Genomic DNA, 22,446 nt, shown 5'->3' on the forward strand with positions numbered 1-22,446 from the left:
GTTATGTCCGAGAGGCTGGCTAGAGGTAGAATCTGCTGGACATATTTTCTTTACATGTACTAGAGTGGTGACTTTCTGTACATTGTTTAAGACTGTTTTTTTCTGTGCCTCATATTTTTCTTTAATGTTAAACAAATGTTTGTATGCAGAATATGGTTGTTTTTGGACTCCAGAGTTATGCAGAGTGGATAGCAAGGTGTAAGGAGGTACATTCCACATTCAGATGTCATCCTACTAGCATTTGTGCTTCTATAAAATCATGGTTGGTGAAATGGGGCTACGAAGATTACTTTTTGCAACTGAAATTTCAAACTGTATTTGTATTGCTTACAGTTCTGTTTTCTGTTCTTTAATAAACATTGTGATATACTCTAAAACTGCCAAACAACCCTGTTTATGTGCCTGCAGTGAAAATTAAAGTATTCCAGAGCTACTTAGATTAAGCTTTTGTTAGAGACTGATATTTTAAGCTCATTACTCACCTTAAACTGATAGTTTTGCAGGTCTTCTCCCTGTGGGGCTGAACCTGCTCCCTCATACATACATGCATGTATACTCATTAAAAAATCAATTAAAGAATCCCTTGTCCCAGACATCTGGAAAAAAGGCATTCATTCTCCCCTTACACAAAGGTGGCACCAACACAGACACCACAAACTTTCAACCCAAAGCAGCTCTCTCGCCCCTCTCTGAAATACTAGAAAAATGCATCCATGCCCAACTCTTCAATCACCTGCTTGACAATCAAATTTTATCACCCACTCAGCATGGTTTCAGACCAGGACTCAGCACCACTACTGCCCTCCTATCCTTCCTTGATAGAGTTAACCGGGCACGGGAGTCTGATAAAATAATTGCTTCACTTTTTCTTGACTTCTTGGCTTTTGATACCATTTCCCACACTATCCTCCTCTCTAAAGTATTCACCCCCCACATTTTTCCTTCTACCCTACATTGGTTCAACAGCTATCTCTCCAATAGGCAGCAATCCACCAAATGGCAACAATCTTACTCTCCCTTCCTCAGTAGTTCCACAGGGGTACCCCAAGGCTCCATACTTGATCCTCTCTTATTTAACATCTTTATTAACAACTTTCACTCCACTCTTCCACAATGTTCAGTAATCCAGTATGCTGATGACTCTACAATAATATGCACTGCAAATTCCAGTTCTGAGCTCCAACAAATTACCCAGAATGCCCTCACCTCTACTGAATCTTAGATGCTTAACAATCATCTTGCCCTAAATCCAAAAAAAGAAACTAAACTAGTAATTTTTACCCCTTGGAAACCACTCTGTTTGAGAAAAAAACTCTTCACTATACAAGCTTAAGACAATACCACTATAGAAGTTGTCCCACACACTAAATTGCTAGGCATTACTATAGATGAAAACCTTAACATTGAACTACATGTAAACAACAACATCAAAAAAAAAAAAAAACACTAAAAGCTTGGTATGCTGTACAGGCACCAACACTTTCTTAGCCTCTCTACTAGACAAACCCTTGCAACTACCTTTTTATTACCCTCTCTCCTTTATGGTGCCCCTCTCCTCACTAATATCCAAAATTTTACAAAATCCAAACTTGATATGTGTCACAACAGAATAGCAAAATTTGCTACCAAGGCCAAATTCTCATCCCACCACTGTAAGTCACTGAAACAATTAGGGTGGCTGGAACTCCCCCACCATCTCTCATTCACTCAACTAACTACAGTGTACAAAATAATCTACAGACCCACAGACTGTCCTGCTCTCTCAACTCTACTTGACAAATACCATCCGAGCAGGCATCTAAGATCTACTTCTAAAAGTAGATAAGCCCACCTTACCTGCTGGTCAACTCCTATATTCCTTTACTGTCACCAAACTGTGGAACTCACTTCCACCTTCTATAAGAAACACAGGCAGCACCACCACCTTCAAACAAATGCTGAAAAATCATCTCAACTCTTCCTGGCTATGTTTCTGCTCTACAACCTAACCTCTTCACTCTCCTTATATATGATTACTAAAATCCTATGTCTTTTGCTACTTGTAACTGAAGATACTTTCGCCATATTTATTTTTTATTTTTATCTTCAGTTGTTGATACTGGTACAATAATACTGATTAATATATCTCTGTTTATACCTCTCTGACTGAATTCATTGAATTCTGCTTTAATGTATATTTTCTGTATATATTACTGTAATCAAACAAACTAGATTCCTGCTTTTATGTATATATTCTGTATATGTTACTGTATTTACTATCACTATTTCTACTTCTGCACCAATTAATGTTTATAGTTTGTCTGTATCTATGTTCTTGTTGGAGCTAATCTCCGCGGGCCTCCACTGAAAATGGGCTCTTTTAGGCCCAGTTGACTTACCCAGTAAACAAATGCAATAAATAAATAAATCCAGCCCATACCTAAATTCTTCCCCTTTTTACAGTTCTCCAGTATGACTTTATTTAACAACAAATAATCCTTTGTTCCATATGATTTTCTTTTATTGCCCTTTTGTTGCCATAATTGAGATTTCTTTTAAATTACTTAAATGACTATATACTCTGTCAGCATCAAGTCCAGTGTATAGTTTATACATCATTGGAAGGCAAGTTATTGGTCAATAATTTTTTTTTTAATTTTTTGGGTAGCTTGCAGCTTCACTGTTAAGTAGCAGCATTGTTTTTCCTGCTGTTAGCCAGGCTGGTGTCTATTTGGGGTGCGCATATAAATAATTCTTACTCATGGCTAAATCTTCATGCAAAGATATAAATAATTCTTACTCATGGCTAAATCTTCATGCAAAGATGTTAATACTTTTAACCAGAAGTTAGGTACTGCATGTGGGCCTGGGGTTTTCCAGTTAGAGGCTTTTCTTATCTTTGTTTCAATCTCTCTGGTTGTTACTTCATTCTGTTTCATATCCTGTACTTTTAAACTTCTTATTCTTTCTTTTACTTCTTCTATCCATTTAGCATCTTTGTTATGTTCCACAGGATCTTCATAAGATACGTCTCCAAAATGTATCTATTTCTTATTTTTTTGTGGTCTTTCAATTCCTTTTACCTTATTTCCCAATTCTCTATAAAATTTTTAGGTCATCAATAAATTGCTTATTTTGTACTTTTCCTTTATATTTGTCTACATATCTTCTACATTTTTCCACCTATGCTGAGATGTTTAGTTTATTATTTGAGATAGTGTATGAAAGATCCTGCTCTGTTTTAATACTGCACATTGCTTTTATCACATCTATCTTTCTGAGTATTTTTCTTGATCTGTTCCCTCTTTTATACTCTTCAAATAGTGACACTTCTTGTCTTAGTTGCTTTATAGTTTTTTTCTATTTGATACTTCTGTGATGGTATTTGCTTTCTCCCCTTTCTTTCCTTCACTACCCTGTGTTCTTGTGGTATAACTTTATGACTTGTTAGTTTAGCTACACATATATCCTGTTTACTTATGTTATATCGCATGAATCTCTTTGGACAGTCCTAATTACTGTGTTCATTTCTTTTATCAAACTTTTGACTTTTTGGGTTTTATTGACCTTCTGCAGTCTATTTCTTTTATTGATCTTAATATGTCTATCTATCTCTATTAAGGCAAGCAGCTCTTCTCTTAACTCGGTTTCTTCTAGACTGAGGGCACATTTTTTGTTTTCATTTCCTGTGGGCATTATACAGAAAGTTCTATTACATCTTCCTGTGGCATATTCTCTTTAATTTCATCCTGTGCCATCCGTTACTCTGTCATATGAGAACTCACTGGCCTATCACTCCTCAACATTAACTGCGTCAGAGTTTCCACAGTTTCCTGTTCCTTCCCTTGCTGTCCAGCTTCAAGTGGATGTTTATACTAGTTTTCTGAGGAAGGCTCCAACATATCTTCATATGGCACCTGACCAATTGCTTGCCATTCCATTGGTTTTCCCTTAATTTGGAGTTCCATTGATCTGTCCTGTTGTGGTGCTTTCTGAATTAGATATTCTACATTGAATCCTTCACTTTGGAGGTACTTCATGACCTGTTCTTTGGCCTATCAATTTTTGTGATTTCTGTGGAATGCTACTTCCTTCTACAACAGGGGAGCCATCAACTGGGGTCATTCCCAACAGGGTGAATTTCTCAATGATACCTGAGTGGGGGATTGTGTCAAAAACCTAGGCTAAGTCAAGATAGGTAATATGTACCATTTTGCCTTCATCCAGGACTTTGGTGACATTCTCTAAGAAGTTGACCAAGTTTAATAAGCATGATCTACCCATAACAAAGCCAAATTGGATCGAGTCAAAAGTTTGAAGGTCACCAATATCTTTGTTGACAAGATCCATGATGATTCTCTCCATGGCCTTTCAGATAATGCTGGTTAGGCTTATGGGTCTATAGTTGCTCGGAGGATTGGGTTGATGGACCCCCTTTGTACAAGGGATATACTGTTACTGTTTTCCACTCTGCTAGGAAATTCAGACTGTTGTTGAAGAGAGTGACAGGTGGTTTTCCTATGTCCTGTTTTAGACCATTTAGGAGGTAGCCTGGGGTTGTTATCCTGTTCCATAGAGGCTGAGTTTTTGGCCATGTAGAATGCAGCTATAACGTGCTCCTTGGAGATACTAGGCAGAGGACTGGGGACAGGTATGCTTTGAAGTATGCCTACTGAGGACATGTGTGAAATTTGTGCTAAATGTGTCTGCTAGCAGGTTAGTGATATAGTCAGGGTCAGTATGAGTGGTACCATCTGTGACACCCTGCAGTGGCCCAGTAATTAAGGAGCATTAATTCTCAACACTGGCAACATTGGGGAATGTACACAGTGGGAGGATGACAAGTACACACACAGTAAAGTGCAGTTTCCCTTATGAGCACACAAAGACCACAGTCGGTCTGGGGCTGATTTCTCCTCTTTCTCCAGATCCCCAGTAAGACACCCCACTGGTACAGCTATAGAGTTGCAATCTCAGCTGAGTGTCCAAGCCAAGACCTCCAGCAACCTCTCTGTCCAACCAGTTCTTTGTGTCCTTGCCGAAGTAGCTGACACACACACCCTTTAAGATTTGATTTATACATACACATACACACACTCCTGGGAAAGGCTGGCACAGGTTTACTATTCTCTTCAATTTCATCCTGTGCCATCCGTTACTCTGTCATATGAGAACTCAATGGCCTATCACTCCTCAACATTAACTGCGTCAGAGTTTCCACAGTTTCCTGTTCCTTCCCTTGCTGTCCAGCTTCAAGTGGATGTTTATACTAGTTTTCTGTGGAAGGCTCCAACATATCTTCATATGGCACCTGACCAATTGCTTGCCATTGCATTGGTTTTCCCTTAATTTGGAGTTCCATTGATCTGTCCTGTTGTGGTGATTTCTGAATTACATTTTCTACACTGAATCCTTCACTTTGGAGGTACTTCATGACCTTAGTTTCTATTTCTTTAACTTCCCCATTACTGATCTCCTTTTCTGCTTTTCCTCTTTGTCTTCTTATTTTTTGTATGTAAAGTTTTCCATGTCTGGATTCCTTTACCTGTATTTCTCTTCGAATATTTTGGGTGCTGCTCTTTTTGTATTGATTAGTTTTGCTTTCTCCTTTGCATAGATATTACACCATATTAAATTTCTTTTTCTTTCCCATGTCCATATTTCTTCTTCAGATGTCTCCTGATCTGCCTGTTTCTCCTTATGTTGGGGACTCGTTCCATCATACTGTGATGTCACCTGTGTTAAACCTTCTACATCAAATCCTTCACTTTGTAGGCATTCCATAACTTCAACTTCTATATTTTTAACTTCTACTTTATTGATCTTCTTTTCACATTCCCTCTTTGTGATATTATTTTTACATGTGAAATTTTCCATATCTGGATGCCTTTGCCTGTATTTCTTTTCAAATATTTTTCAGGCTGCCTTCTTTATGTTGATTAATTTGGCTTTCACCTTTGCATAAATATTGCACCCTATCAAATCTCTCTTTCCCATGTCCATATTTCTTTTTTATGCTTTTCAAAAATATCTAGGTTTTGTTGTTTACATTTTTGTACTTCTTAAGATGCTTCTTTTTCCAAACAGATCAAAGTTTCTTGATCTATATACTGTTTTTAAAAAATCTGTTGTATTAATGACCCCAAATTTTTATTTGAAACTTCTAACAGTTTTTCTTGTTGATTTATCTCTTAATCTTTTTGTATATCTTGTGTCTGGACATTCTGGGCTTTTTGCATAATAGTAACAATACATCATTTCTTTCTTATCCTCAGTAGTCCACTCTCTCATCTTTATGGGTCTTGGCTATTCTTTGGCCCATCAATTTTTGTGATTTCTGTGGACTGCTACTTCCTTCTACAACAGGGGAGCCATCAGCTGGGGGTCATTCCCAACAGGGTGAGTTTCTCAATGACACCTGAGTGGGGATTGTGTCAAAAGCCTTGGCTAAGTCAAGATAGGTCATATGTACCATTTTGCCTTCATCCAGGACGTTGGTGACATTCTCTAAGAAGTCGACCAAGTTTAATAAGCATGATCTACCCATAACAAAGCCAAATTGGGTCGGGTCAAAAGTTTGAAGGTCACCGATATCTTTGTTGACAAGATCCATGATGATTCTCTCCATGGCCTTTCAGATAATGCTGGTTAGGCTTATGGGTCTATAGTTGCTTGGAGGGTTGGGTTGATGGACCCCCTTTGTACAAGGGATATACTGTTACTGTCTTCCACTCTGCTGGGAAAGCCAGACTGTTGTTGAAGAGCGTGACAGGTGGTTCTCTTATGTCCTGTTTTAGACCATTTAGGAGGTAGCCTGGGGTTGTTATCCTGTTCCATAGAGGCTGAGTTTTTGGCCATGGAGAGTGCAGCTATAACCTGCTCCTTGGAGATACTAGGCAGAGGACTGGGGACAGGTATGCTTTGAGGTATGCCTACTGAGGACATGTGTGAAATTTGTGCCAAATGTGTCTGCTAGCAGGTTAGTGATATAGTCAGGGTCAGTATGAGTGGTACCATCTGTGACACCCCTGCAGTGGCCCAGTAATTAAGGAGCCTCAATTCTCAACACTGGCAACATTGGGGAATGTACACAGTGGGAGGATGACAAGTACACACACATTAAAGTGCAGTTTCCCTTATGAGCACACAAAGACCACAGTCGGTAAGGGGCTGATTTCTCCTCTTTCTCCAGATCCCCAGTAAGACACCCCACTGGTACAGCTATAGAGTTGCAATCTCAGCTGAGTGTCCAAGCCAAGACCTCCAGCAACCTCTCTGTCCAACCAGTGCTTTGTGTCCTTGCCAAAGTAGCTTACACACACACCCTTTAAGATTTGATTTATACATACACATACACACTCACTCCTGGGAAAGGCTGGCACAGGTTTACTAACTATGCCCCCTTCTGCCCAGACTATAAGGTAGTTTTGACAGCCACTCCTTAGCTGCTTTAAGGCCCTTAACAAAGGGTGGCAATCTTACTGTGTAATGTTACTATTAATCCAAATGGTAGTTTTACCAAGAGCAAGGCTATTAGGAGTGGCCTGTACAGTGTCACCATATAGATATGCAAGTATCCTAAGAGCTTAAATATCTCTAAACAGACCAGCCACAATTGAAAGATTTAAATATATTTAATACTAAATAATAAAAGAACAAGGTAATACTAAATATTTATGTATAGTGATAGAGTTCAAAAGCACAGGAAATATTTAAAACAACATTGCAAGATTGTCTGAAATAAATACAGAAAACATCTAAGCTATACTTCACTATATTCCTAACTGAATCTATGAGAAATTACTGTACCCTGGTTAACTTACTTACAGCATCGCACCTCAGAAGTGGTCAGTGCATGATTCCAGCTGATGCTGTCAGGTCAAAGACAAATACAAAATGCCCTGTTTCTCTCTCTCAGAAAGTTCTTAAATTAATAGCTATTACTGCTGGGATACTTGCAGAATGACATTACTTTTTGCCACTTGACTTTTGTTCCCAAGCTAAACCCCCAATGTAGCATTTAGCAACTCCATGTGAAAATACATATACAAAGGCTTTTGCTCAGAGCTATGCAGTTATTGGAAGTCATAAAGCAATAAAACACTTTCACATCTCAAGCCTAGTAGTTACTTCTCTTTCAAGACAATACAAAACATTTCTATATCTCGACATTGTGTCTATTACTACACTTAAACCAAGTGATAGCATATCTTACTTATGGCCCAGCAATAATGTACTTCATTCTCAACTTTTCTTAAGTTTTGCAAGTTAATCTCCTGTTAAAATACATACATCTATAGTGTATAAAAATATATTTTTAATACACATCTATACAACATGACATACAGTTCTAATACATTTGTAATACAGGCAAATGAATCATGTTGTTATTCACAAATGACACATAACCATTTACAACATTCCAGACAGCTGTGCTGACAGTATCTCCTTCTTTCACACTTCTATGTAAGTCATATTAATTTATTTTTATTTATTTATTTTACATTTGTTGAACAGGATAATCCATCTGTGTGTGAGACCATTTTCGGCAGAGGGCCAGGGAGAAAAGCTCCAATAAAACATGAATAACACTGACAGGTACAGTGTCGGTTTACATAGAATTTAACAGAAAATATTTAGAGACAACAAAGAAAGTACAGTATATAATAAGCAATTTAGTGAAAAGGAGAACATTATTGCAATATATTAAAGTCGTGTTTGTATATATATATATATATATATATATATATATATATATATATATATATATATAGGGGTCCATCTTTAGTTGATCATTTGAGTTATACTTTAATAAATGTACATATGTATACCTTTGCAAAAAAAAAATAAAGGAATTATCAAATTATACTCTTATTGTAGGTAGCTAATAGGTGTTGTTAGCAAGTGGGAGTGGAGTCTACATGGAGACTACAACATTTAGGGGATGAAATTTGATGTAGGCTTATGCGGAATTAGCCTGGCTTGGTGCTGGAGCAGATCCAGTTGTTAGTGAGGTGGCCTTTGAGCAGAGTTTTGAATTGGTGTACAAATTACATATAATTATTTACAAAATTCCAGATACTGGGCTGGCAATATTTTCTTTTGTGACACCATCCACTACTAGTCTGGGACAAAGCTGGGCCTTCACTTTTAGATTTCTGATGTAGCAAAAGAATGCTTTGTGATTATCCTTAGCTAGGGATGCTAGTTTAGTTTTTTAATTGGCTTTAGAAGACTACAATATATCTAATTTGCTTGTTCAAGCTGTGGAGGGTGTCCTTCCTCTGTTAGTCAGTTCCCTATTGTTCTTAGACATTAGTTTCTTCCTCTTATTGTATAACCTATTTATGCTTGATGTCCACAAGGGTGTTTTTTTCTTTTAGGACCTTGTTTTCGTTCAGGTACAGCTAAGTCTACACATTTGCATAGGTGTTTATACAAGGCATTTGTGTACACCTCTGTACAGTAGTCATTACTGACAGTGGTAGCAGGGGGTTTTAAACTATTTATGCCATCACTTAGGAGGCTATAGTTTGTTTTAGAGCATATCCTTATCCTTTTTGCTCTTGAGATGGGCTCAGTTATGATTGTTACTTTGAATGAGACTGGTTTATGATCAGACCTTACCAGGGAGGGCAACACACGGGGGCGGGGGGGTGCAGAGATCCCCCATGTTGGTGAGTACTAAGTCTAGTACATTCAAATCCCTTGTGGGGGTGCAGACTATCTGTTACAGACCATTTGCATTAACAAAGTCCAGGAACCTTAGGGTGAGTGTGTTTGTGCTCATATATGACTCCCAATCGATGGAAGGATAGTTGAAATTATCCATGACCAAGGTGCTTGGCTGTATAGTGAGTGACTCAAGTAGGTCCAGGTAGGCAGAGGGGTTCTCTTGGCTCATTGTGGTGGACCTATATCTAACAATGATCTGGTAGGGGGTTTACCTACAGTTAGTTGGAGCTGGAGCAGATCTAGGGAGTTGTATTGTTTGATCAGTCTTGAGGTGTATTTGTATTTAATGAAGATGGATACATCTCCACCTTTGGTTCTTTCATGCTTGTTTTGAGGTCTGAACATGCGGAAGGCATTGTAGCATTGCATGGTCGAGGTGCTCTCTACAGCCTTGACCCATGTCTCTGTGACTGCACAGACATCAGTATCTTCCAAGTGAAGGAGTGCTTCCAGTGAGCCCAATTATGATTTAGACTCCTAGCATTAAGCAGCATAACTTTGAGTTTGTCTCTAGTGGATTTTTATGTTGAAAATTTTATAGTTATGACATTGTCTAAAAAAGGCATTGTGAGGGAGGCAAATACCTTTGCCAGTAACCGAAAGCCAAGTGGTGACAAGTGAAGACCATCTCTGGCAAAGCAGTGTGGATTGTCGACAATATCTTCCCAGGCTAACAGATACTGGATCCTCCTGGAATGACACCAAAAGCTAAACCAATTGTTGAAGTTAATTATTTTTTGTTTATATTGAGGCATCATCCTGGGTGAATGAAGAATGCTGCTTAAGGTTAAGGGCATACTTGCCTGGGACACATAATCTGAGAGCTCAGTCATGTCTCTCTTCATATAGTCCAGTGAGGTACATCTCAAGTCATTCACTCTGACATGGACTATGACAGAGTCATAAAGGTACATGTTGTTGAGAGATTTGAATCTGTGCATGATGTGATGGATCCTGGCACCTGACCCACTGCTGACTGTGACCTTCTCCTTGTCCAGCATGGTGAGGCTGTGTGTTTCACTATGGAGTCACCTATGACCAAGAAATTTGGTTTTTGAGATGTTTTGCTATAGGGGCTTATTGGCTGTGACACTGTTGTGTGTACTATAATGTGTAGTGGATTGTGTTGGGTCTGCAGTTTATGCCGTAGGTTTGTACTTGGGAGGTCTCTGATCATTAGGTAGGCTTCTAGCAAGTACGTCTGTGCATGTGGGTTTATGTGTTGTGAGCTTGTTATGTGCAAGAGGAAAGGTGTGTATGCTGGCAACCTGTTTAATATCTGGTTTGTTGTTATGTGAGAGCATTGATTCCAAATTCATAGTATAGATATATCTCTCACATGTTGTATTTGTTTGTTTTCAGAGTAACTGGTTGTCAGCATACATGATGCCAATGTCAATTAGGCTGGCTGGAGAAATGCTGGGAAACTGTCTGTCCATTACAGCATGTACATACTGTAGTAACTAGTGAGGAGTGGGTTAGTTGGACCAGATTTTGCTGTAAGACTAACAGAATGTGGCTATTGCATCGAGGGCTGGGATAACAAACTGCATCAATGTTTCATAATGCACAACTGAGTTGCTCGCAGGGCAGCAATGCAATCTCTGTGCAGCTCTGGTAAACGAATGCAAATGCATGTAATCACAATGCTTAAATACAAGTAAAGCCAAATAAATTTACACAAAGTAACCAAAGGGAAAGCCTAAGACAGAGCCTTATTCCAGCATTCCCCAACTTAGACGGGTTCTAGGCTGCACACTTCTGCCACAAAAGTGCACAGGGGCCTTCTTAATGTAAGATGGCTGGTTTTAGTGCTCAAATGATGCCAAACAATCTAGTTTCAGCAAGCCTGAATCTAGCCTATACTGTAAAGTGCAGAAGTACTACAAATCCAAGGTGCAGAAAATTGCAGTCACAACAGCAGAAAAAAAACAGTTTGAATAAATCACTAATTCAGTAGAATACTCCCACAAGAGTGTAGACCACAAGCCTTCCTAGTGTGAAATAACTCGCCTGGAACCCACGTGCTTAAACCAGAACAAAGACACTTATTCCCAGCCTAGAAGGGTGCAGGCTGTCATCTCCTGCCACAAGAGTTTAGACCACAAATCTTCCTAATGTAAGATAACTGGTTTGAAACTCAAATGCATAAAACAGAACAAAGACACTTAGAACAAGAAGCACAATAAGCCTTCCACCAGCAATTTCCAATTCAGAAGGGCAGAGGCAACCCTCTCCTACCACATGAGTGTAGTCCACAAACCTCCTTAATTTAAAATAAATAGCTTGAATCCCACGTGCTTAAACCAGAACTTAGAATAACAGACACAATAAGCCTTCAACCACAATTCCCAACTTAGAAGGATGTAAGCTACCTCTCCAGCCACTGAGTGTAGACTAGAAACCTTCCTAATGTAAAACAGCTGGCCTGAAGCCCAAGTGCTTCAACTCAAACTAAGAGGCTTAGAATAACAGTTACAATTTAATCAGGCTACTAACAAGCAGTAGTAAATGCAGCAGAATAAATCCAATTGAACACTTTTAAGAACACACAGCAAAAGCAAAATAAAATAATACAGTAAGGAGAAATACAAATGCAGTAAAAGCAGCTGAATAAAGTGCAATTTATTTTGGTAAAGTTAAGTGAGAAGGGGAGAAACAGAAAATAATTCAAGGTTAAGAAACTGATCTCTGCATACTCAGCAGAATGAGCTGATGAGATGGTACTAGGAGGAGTCTCCAAAATCATAGTAGGAGTAGGCAACTCAAAAGCCACCAAGTTCAAGAATACAGCAACAGATGAATGGGTGGCTGGGAAAAATAAAATGCAGACAGAAATCAACAATATTCAAGCAGAGTACAGCAAGCAAGCCAGACAAGCATGCTATCTAAATAGAAATGCCACCAAATATTTCTAGCTAGATGGGGAATGATATTTCTTAGCTCATCCCACTAATTAGCTGATGTTATTCACTGTTTACAAAGGAATTATTTCCTAACTTTTATAACTGACCTTAGCCAAGACCTATTAAACCTCCAACAGAACAGAAAACTTAAAAAAAATAAATGCAATATAAGAAAAGATAAAAAACAGAAGTAACCAAACCTTAAATGAAAAACTTCAGTTCAAAATAAAATGTATACAGAGAACAGCAATATTCAGGCAGAGTACAGCAAGTCAAACAAGCACTCCAACTAAACAGAGATGCCTCCAAATATTACTAGCTAGATGAAGAATGCTATTTCTCAGCTTCTCTCACTATTTAGCTGATGTTGTTCACTGTTTGCAAAGGAATTCTTTGCTAACTTTTCTAAGTGATCCTAACCAAAACCTCTTAAAACTCCAACAGAACAGAAAACTTAAAACAAAACAAATGTAATACAAGAAAAGATAAAAACTAGAAGTAATCAAACCTTAAATGAAAAACTTCAAAATAAAATGCATACAGAGATCAGCAATATTAAGGCAGAGTTCAGCAAGCCCAAACAAGCAATATATACAATATTTTTTAATTTATTTATTTACCAATTTACAATATATAATCTCAATGTGTTTCACTGGATCTTTTTAAACATGGACTTTTAATCAGATGATGTTTTTAAATGTGATGTTTTGTTGTGTAACTTTAACATGTTATATTTACTCATCCATACAGTTTACCTGCCATTTACCTTATGAAGCCCAGTGGGTAAAAGTGTATCTTCACACTTGCATTTGGACCCTGAATTTTTAGTATTTGTGTGCACTTTGACTGAACTGCATTTGGACCAAGTTTTTAGCATTTGCATGCATTTTGACTGAACTGATTTTAGCAACTTGATGGATAGCCACTTAAAAATACTTTTTACTGTTCATGGTTCCAGGTACATCTTTTTTACTATTCTTTCTACAGAACTGTACAACAAAAAGATGCAGCAATCTGTTATAAGAACATAAAACACTTCTATCAATATCTGAACTAGTCTAAACAGCATTAATACTACTTTCAAGACCTATTATAAATGTCCATACCAAGCTATGAGTGAACCTACTCTACAGTGGTGAGCAACAATACAAGCTTTTCTGAGCAGTGTGAGAATTCCATTTTTGAATGACACACATCTAGGTTCTGCAGACTTGTAAAGTTAACGAAAGTATGCGAACAACAAAAGATGGTACAAATAAACTAATTAACACTGCGATTATCACAGTTAAAGGCTAAAAAAGGATGCAAAGGTTGTTTAACAGACATTGATGCATTTAGAGGAAAATAAGGTGAATGGGATACAGGGATGGTTTGTCAGAAATTGTTATTGCTAGAGAAAGAAGATGTGAGATAAGGATAGTTATAGCAACAGACACTGATACTGTCAGAGAAACAGAACATTAGTAAAAGAATATGGGAGAAAAGGTAAATGTTTTTATGTATAAACCTTGAAATGAGATGGTCTGAAAAACATCATGTTTCTGCTTAAATATATAAACTATATAAATTAAGCAATACAATTAATAATTAAATATTCAAAGAAAAGCAAACTTTTACAGAGAAAAACAGATAACAAGAAAAAATGTTTATGGTTAGACTTCTCCTGACTATCTCAACTAAAAGAATTACTGAACTACAATTTCTACCAAATACATTTTCAGAAGACATCAGAAGCAGTGATCTAATTGTAGAAATAAACTTGAGGTCTTTACATCACAGGTTCAAGTGTAACTGTTTTTATTGACTAAGTAGTTTATTCAACTATTTTGTCTATATTGTTCATATACAGAAATTACAGATACAATTAAGTACAGTTTATCATTTACCTTCAAATGAATTTGTTTTCCTGCACTTGCCATAATTACAATTATGTCAGCTTTTTAACTTCCTGCCCTAGTAATAGTCAGATCTTGTAATTACATTGCAGAATAATTACACTTTGTTTCACGTGTCTGTGATACATATCTCCTGTACAACTGTTAGATTTCCCAGATGAAAGCAGTTAAAAACTTCAGTTACAAGGTTTATATGTTTTTATACCTCATATAGATAAAGGTCACAAGTTCATACATCTTTACATACCACTGAAAAAAATGCACATTTATCATTCCATCCATTTTAGTTTACCTGGCTAGAGCCCAGAAAAATCCATCTGATGCAGTCGGACTCAAGAAGCAATGGCAGGTTTACTTTCAAAAAACACATCTTTTCTACCCCACCCCCAAGTGAACCTTTTAGTAGCATGGGTAAGTCACACCTGATTTGCCTCTACCTTGCTGGTCTCTGATCAAATCTTACCAACTCCCACTTTATGCCCCAGTTAAGGCATTTCTGCCATTCCCACCTGACAGGGGTTAGCCTTAATATATTACCCTATCCTTTTAGCCTACTCGACAACTTCCTATGATGCTGAAAATGTTTTCCCCCCTGCAGGGGATGTAGATTACAATATCATCAAGGAGAGCAAGAGCATATTCTCCAGCTCCTGCTAGAATGAGGTCTTCCAATCTCTGGAAGGTTGCTGGGACATTCTATATTCCAAAGAGTATCTTGGTGAAGTCATGTAAACCAAAAGTGGTCACCAAAGCTGACTGACCCCCTCATTTAAAATGGAAAGGGTACCTGCTGGTAACTCTTAGTCAGGTAAATAGTAGTTAGGTAGAGACAATGCTCAACTGCCCTAAGGCTTCATCTGTCTGCCTTACTTGTACTTCTGCAGCTATTAAGTCAGAAAAACACAGTTGGATCTTTGCAAAACATACTGTAGATTAAACTGGTAAGGTAAATGTTTTACAAACAACCTTGCCAGCCTGTAACAATTTTGCCATTACTTGCAATGTAGCTCCAGGTAAGCATCTCCTGGGTCTATATCACTTTATCAAATGGCTATTCACTGAATAGCCATTTGATAAAGTGATGTAGACCCAGCATCTCCCTACCCACCCAACCAGACAATCTGATGCCTTTCAGTGTATGAAACACAATAAATTATTACAGCAGGCAACATTTTCTTGTACAAAAAATTGAAAAACTTAAAAAAAAAGAAAATGTAAAAGGTCAGTGAATAAACAGATCAATCGGTGCTGATAGCAGTTTGCATATATTAATGCAAGGCCTGCTGTATTCTTATTTAATGGTTAAATCCATTGTGTCATATCTGCAAAAATTGAAATAAGTAAATTTTACAAAATAAAAGCATTCAACAAATATCACTGATTAAAAAAAATAAATAAAAACTACATCCATTTCCTTCTTCATCTCCTAGCTAAAGAGATTTCCTATAACTGTAAGCATCCTCTGTGGAGACTGGCAAGGTTGATTGAGAGTGCTAGTAATTGACTGACAAGGTTAATTGGGGCACTAGTAAGTATGACAAATTATTGCTTTTTATTAATCCTTATATAGGAAGCAGCAATGCATTCTGTGTTCCATTATGTATCATATAAAAAAGTTAGTGTCATTATTTAAAAGCCATTAACACATACAAGTAATAAGAATACAAGCATAAAATAATTCAATACTAGTAAACAAGCATAAAATAATTCAGTATCACTAAACAACATTTGTAGCACAGTCAATAGTAGAACCATTTGAAAGAATGTAATGTAAAATGTGTAAACATTCCCTATAGTGTACCTTGACGCTAGATGCTTAATAAGTGCTGTAAATAAAATTAAAAAAAATGATATAATGCCAAATTATCACTTCATTAACTGTCTCCATTTTTGTGTTTCTTTCTCCTTCCCTCCTTCTCTCCTTTTCTCTCTCTCTCTTTTAATTGTTGAACTGCTTTATATTTATCACTCTTTTTTCTTCTTCTTCTATGTGCCCACTATACCAAAATATTACAAATCCAAATGTCACTATACTGAAAATTCCAAATACCGAATTTTCATCAAGTGACATTCAGTTCTGTAATATAACCTCCACCACAACATTACAAACATGGGTATATATTACAAGAATGAAAACTGCACTGTGGGAATACCTGTTGAGCGACACAGAAAGAGTGAATGTCTGAAATATCGAAACTCAAAAATGACAAAACTAACAAACAAAAACTGTCACTAACTGTTTTATGCAGGGGGGCAAGCACCCCGGCACCCTTCATACCCTTGCTACTTAAATATACCAACTCTGAGATCGCACTCCACTGAAGTAAAGGGAAGAATTTCCTATGGCAATCTCCATTCATTCTTTCAATATTTGAGATATTCACTCTTTCTGTGTCACTACTTATATATACCAACTTCAATGTCACACTACCATAAAGGACACAAAAAACCTATGGCTACGCACCCTACACTTACTTTGTACACCATTACACACAGAGACACACACACACACACACACACACACAAAAACCACACACACTACACATTCAAAAAACACACCACCTTCAACAGTAACACACACACACTTACCCATCTAACCCAACCAACTCCCAAAATTTCCCACAACACTACAAAACAAAAAAACCTGTCCAAAACCCTTAAACACTAACAACTTACCTGAATCTTCATACACACACACATTGTCTGCCATATCTCACTCCCAAACCACAATGCCCCGCAAACACAAACAACAACACACCACCCCAACAGCAGATTCGGTAATGTAACACTCGGTAAAGTGCAGTTTCTGTTAATGGCACTTTCGAAATTATAGTCTCAAGGGGTCTACTTCAGAAGACTGACAAACCAAAAGACTGAATCTCAAAAGACTGAAAATTCAAAATACTGAACACATTCTTAATGCAGGGAGGCAAGCCACCCTGCACCTCTCAGGTGGGGCACTGCACCCCCCATCCCCTGCTAACTATATATACCCACTCCAAGATCACACAACAGTGGAGAAGTGGGAAATTCCATCATTCAGTATTTTGAATTTTTAATCTTCTGGGATTCAGTCTTTTGTTTTTTCAGTCTTCTGAAGTAGACCTGTGTACCCCCCCCCCCCCCACACACACACACAAACAAAATTATGTAAAGAGGAGTAGTTAAAAGTATGTACAATAAAAAAAAGTGCAGCAATGTTCAGCAAGGTGATGATATAGATAACCACACTGAAACAAACTTTGCATAAAGTACAATACATGCTGGGAAATACTTAATAAGACATACTAGAAAAATACATAAGTTGCAATAAAAAGCAGTCTGCAACATTGACTCACCTAGTAAAGAATAAAGAACAATCATGATTGGTTTAAAATGGGAAGGTAGACTATGGTTATTGATGAACTTGTGAGAAGTGAAGAATTGGTAATAAAAGAGAAGAGAAATAAAAGTTGTGACTCTGTTGAGAATATGTGACCAGGTGTAATTATGTATGATAATGGATAATAAGGATAGCAAACATTATTGTGAAAGCATTTGCAAACATTGCCTTTAGTGAGATACTTTACGTGAATTCTTCATCAAATTAAGTTGTGCAATATTTTTTTAAGTCTACTGCAATGCTGTCCCATATGGAAGGATCAATTTTAGAGAAAGCTCTTTCATAGATAGCGAGAGAGAGAGAGAGAGAGAGAGAGAGAGAGAAGGCTTAAGCAGTTGTTGTCCTTCACTGTTCTTGAGGACGTAGGTCTGGCTTCTAAATTTTAGCTTGATAAGAAGAGGTGGACAATACTTCTTGTGATACATTTTGTAAATTATGGTGCAGCAAAGAAAAGTTGCTCCCGTTTTTTTCAGGGAGACATTTTTTATTTGTTCATCAGTGATGCATAATATATCTTAGAGCTATCTCTTCATCTTCTTAACCAATATATTAACTCCAGTTATTTTCTATTTTTACCTCTAATTGCAGATTTTTATCTAATAACATTAATAGTAATTTCTTTGTCATGTATGTCTCTTGTTAAATTGATGAATTCTGAAAATGAGAGGGGTGGGCATTTTCAAATTCCTGGTAATTATTTTCCTTGCAATAGGTAAAATCCAGAAAAGAAAGTATTATTATTTATCTATACAAGATGGAATTTGAGAGTTATATAATATAAGGCAATTTGTTATTTCAAATTTTCTGACCACAAAGATTGTGCAAAAGATTGAAGTGATTTCCAAAAATCAAGATAATATTGAACATTAAAATAGCATATGTTCCTAGTCAGTATGAAGGTGCGTATTCCTTTTCCAACAAATAATTTGTAAATTATTTGATATGCTCTCTATTTTTGTGTAGTAAAATCTTGATTTTGGTATATCCATGCATAAATTGCTCCAAATGGTGATGCAGTTGTTTTCAAGGTTGATTTTGATATTTTGATTTTATCTTGATTTTAAAATAAATGTTACTATGCTTGTTAAAAATACACTTTGTATGTACAGCCATTCATTTTGAAAAAAAAAATGTACTACCTAGTACTTTCTTATTTTGTAAGCAGTAAACTCATTACATGTTCCCTCTTTTTTCAGGTTATCCTTCTATTAATACTGGCTCCTTCTACAAACCCAACTATGTTACAAATATATATATATATATATATATATATATATATATATATATACAAAATATTTAAAACATTTCCCTATATCTATATATATATATATATATATATATATATACACATACATATATATATATATATATATATATATATATATATATATATATACACACACACACACACACACACACACATATATATATATATATAATTTTTAATATTTATATATATATATATATATATATATATATATATATATATATATATAAAACGTTTGCATATTTTGATAGTATTACCTGTGAATGTAGCATTATTTGGTGTGCATGTGTGTGTATGTGTGTATGCTTTGTTTAAAAAATATTGTTTGAGTTATGTATAGTAGTTTAATAAATAGAATAATTTTTAGCAGTTTAAGTATAAAAACTAATAGAGTAGGAAAGCAAAAATAAGGAGGCAAAACTAAATGGTATATGAGCTCAGAATAATAAAACCACTTAACAAGATCAAATCAAGATAACTTTAATAAAGGCTTTCATGCAATATAATGCAAATTTCCACATCATGACTTGGCAGCCTACGATTCATGCTCCAGCCATACTATTAATATTTATAATAAATTAACCAGAAAACATTACATAAAATGAAAATCAATAAGAATAATGGAAGAAATGTCTGAGTTTCTTTTTAGACAGACAGTAGTCACTCATGAAAGTAAGATAGTCAGCATATATAGATAGCAGGAAGTGACTCTAGCTACTGAGCCATTAAGGCTAACAACACACACTGCCAGAGAAGAACTAAGCAATAAAGAAGGAGATGGCTGAGTTTTAGCTTAGGGGAGATAATTCTACAATAAGATTGGAGGTAGGAGAGCCCAAGTTCAATATAGAAATGGGGACGGTTTCATTGCAGGGGGCAGAAAAGAATAAAGTAAAGACACATTTAAGCTCATTTTCCTTGATCAATGCCCAGTTGCAGGCATTGAACTATGTTTTTTTCCTTCTGTTTTAGCAAAAAGGATTGATTGATTTTGGATTTCCTACATATGAAAGGCTAGGAATTTGAACTGTGCTTTTCATGATAAAAGGTAAGTTATATATTACCCAATAATAATAATTAAATGGGAAAAGCATATTTAATTCCATCATTAATTCCATCATTTAAGTTTTCCAGAATCTTTGTGAAGGAGAACTTAGACATATATTAATTAAATCTCCTTTCATTCCCTATTATAACTTAAATAATATAGAAACATAGGAAATATTTAGATGATTTAAGGACTGTGACAAAACTAGGGCGGCCACGGTGGTGCAGTGGTTAGCATTGCCACCTCACAGCAAGAGGTTCTCCGGTTCGATCCTCGGCTGGGGTGCCTTCTGTGCGGAGTCTGCATGTCCTCCCTGTGGTCGCGTGGGTTTCCTCCGGGTGCTCCGGTTTCCTCCCACATCCCAAAGACATGCTGCAGGTGGATTGGACACTCTAAATTGGCCCTAGGTGTGCGTGTGAGTGTGCCTTCTGTGGAAGGTTGGCTGGCAACTCGACACCGTAAAACTCCACTGCCATTCAATGTGCAGACAAGGTGATCCGCTGTGGCGACCCCTAACCGGGAAAAGCCGAAAGAAGAAGAAGAAGAAGGACTGTGACAAAACTATGATAAAAACACTCTTCAATTTGTGGTATAGAATGATTTCTGTTGTCCAAAATTATTAGCAATCAACATTATTCAAGTATGTCCAGGATTAAGTGCTTTCATCAATAATGATTTCATCAGTATCTGATAAATCTTTGTATTGAACCATTTCAATAAAACTAATGGCCAGTTACGATGTGCCTTTACTCTAATCCTAAATCAATCCTTTAACATTCACCTTTGCTTGGGGAGCAAGTGAACTGAGTATGTTAAGGAAGGCAGAGTGATAAGATTCAATTGCTTTGTCTAAAGGCAAACATTTAAGTGGGAACCAGTCAGAATGTTGATAACTGAGATTAAAGGTGGAAGAATAAAAGTTTTTTAAATTCCTTATGTGTTTGCTGTGAGTGGGTTTTTGCACATTGTTAGTTTATACATAAATGGGATGATTGATGATGACAACTGTCAAAGAAGGTAGGAGAGTGGCATTATATCAAGAAATATGGCAACAGTTGTTGCAAAAACCCAACCTCATATAGAAAAATGGGGGAAAAAAAGTTGACGATGATGTTGCATGTAAATAAGTACATTTATTAAGATTTGTGATGTCAAGGTTAAATAAGTGTGATGCAATTTATGAAAGGTGATTACTATTCGAGGTATTTTGCAGAATACAGAAAGGTTGTGAATGGAGAGAAATTTGGTCGGAGGTATACTGATAGACATAAAGCAGTTTTAGAGAAAGAAATAAGCATAATTAAAAGTGAAGTGAAGATATATAAGGAAGGAAGGATGAAGATGAAGTATTATTATAGCCTGATATATAAGTTAAAGGGAAATGTGTAGAAGAAATGTGAATAAGTTAGAAATAATTTATTTGGAAGACAGTAGACGTAGATGTAAATGATGTGTTGGATAACTGCCCTAATGTAGTAGAGAGGAAATGCCATCAAGGATTGCACAGTGGAATGAAGTATCATTTAAAAGTAATGAAGGATGCTTTATTTAAATTGCTGTCATTTTGTGGTATTTTCCTTTGCGAAGTTGTAAAGTAGTGAAAACTGGTGGGGTGGGTTGAAAGTGTTGAGTTCAGGTGGCATGTATCACCCTGAAGAAAAAAATGTTTTATTTGTTTGTTTTTTCTTCTCATATGGATGAGTTTAGGCTAATTGTGATCATCAGCTTTTAGTTTCATTTGAGGAATCATACTGGAACCTGTTTTGCCATAGTGAGATAATCTGTTTCTAACAACAATAAAGCTATAAAATGTGGCAACACCTTGATACAGAAAGAGACATTGAAACAGAACAAAAATGCTTATTTTATTCTGAAAAGAGCTCATTTCTTGAGTAAAGTAGGTCATAACAAGTATCCATCTCACCAGCTTGCAAAAATACTGGAATGATAACTAGTACAAATGTTTTGCCTAAAGCACCCTGATTTTTGTATCTGTGTGTTAAAGAAATGGCAGTCTGAAATTACGGTTCCCATTTAGAAGCCTGAAACATCATAAGCCTGAAAATCAAAATCCTGAAACCAAAAGCCTGAAAATTCAGAATCCTGAAAACTCAAAATCCTGAAAGCCCAAAATCCTGAAAGCCCAAAATCCTGAAACTCAAAATCCTGAAAACACAAAATAGACATACTGATGTCATTGTGGCTTTGCTATTGTTAGCCCTGTGGTGTTAGGT

This window comes from Protopterus annectens, chromosome 7.part0 (assembly GCF_019279795.1).
Source record: "Protopterus annectens isolate FY-2018-M chromosome 7.part0, PAN1.0, whole genome shotgun sequence".
In the NCBI taxonomy this organism is placed as follows: domain Eukaryota; kingdom Metazoa; phylum Chordata; order Ceratodontiformes; family Protopteridae; genus Protopterus; species Protopterus annectens.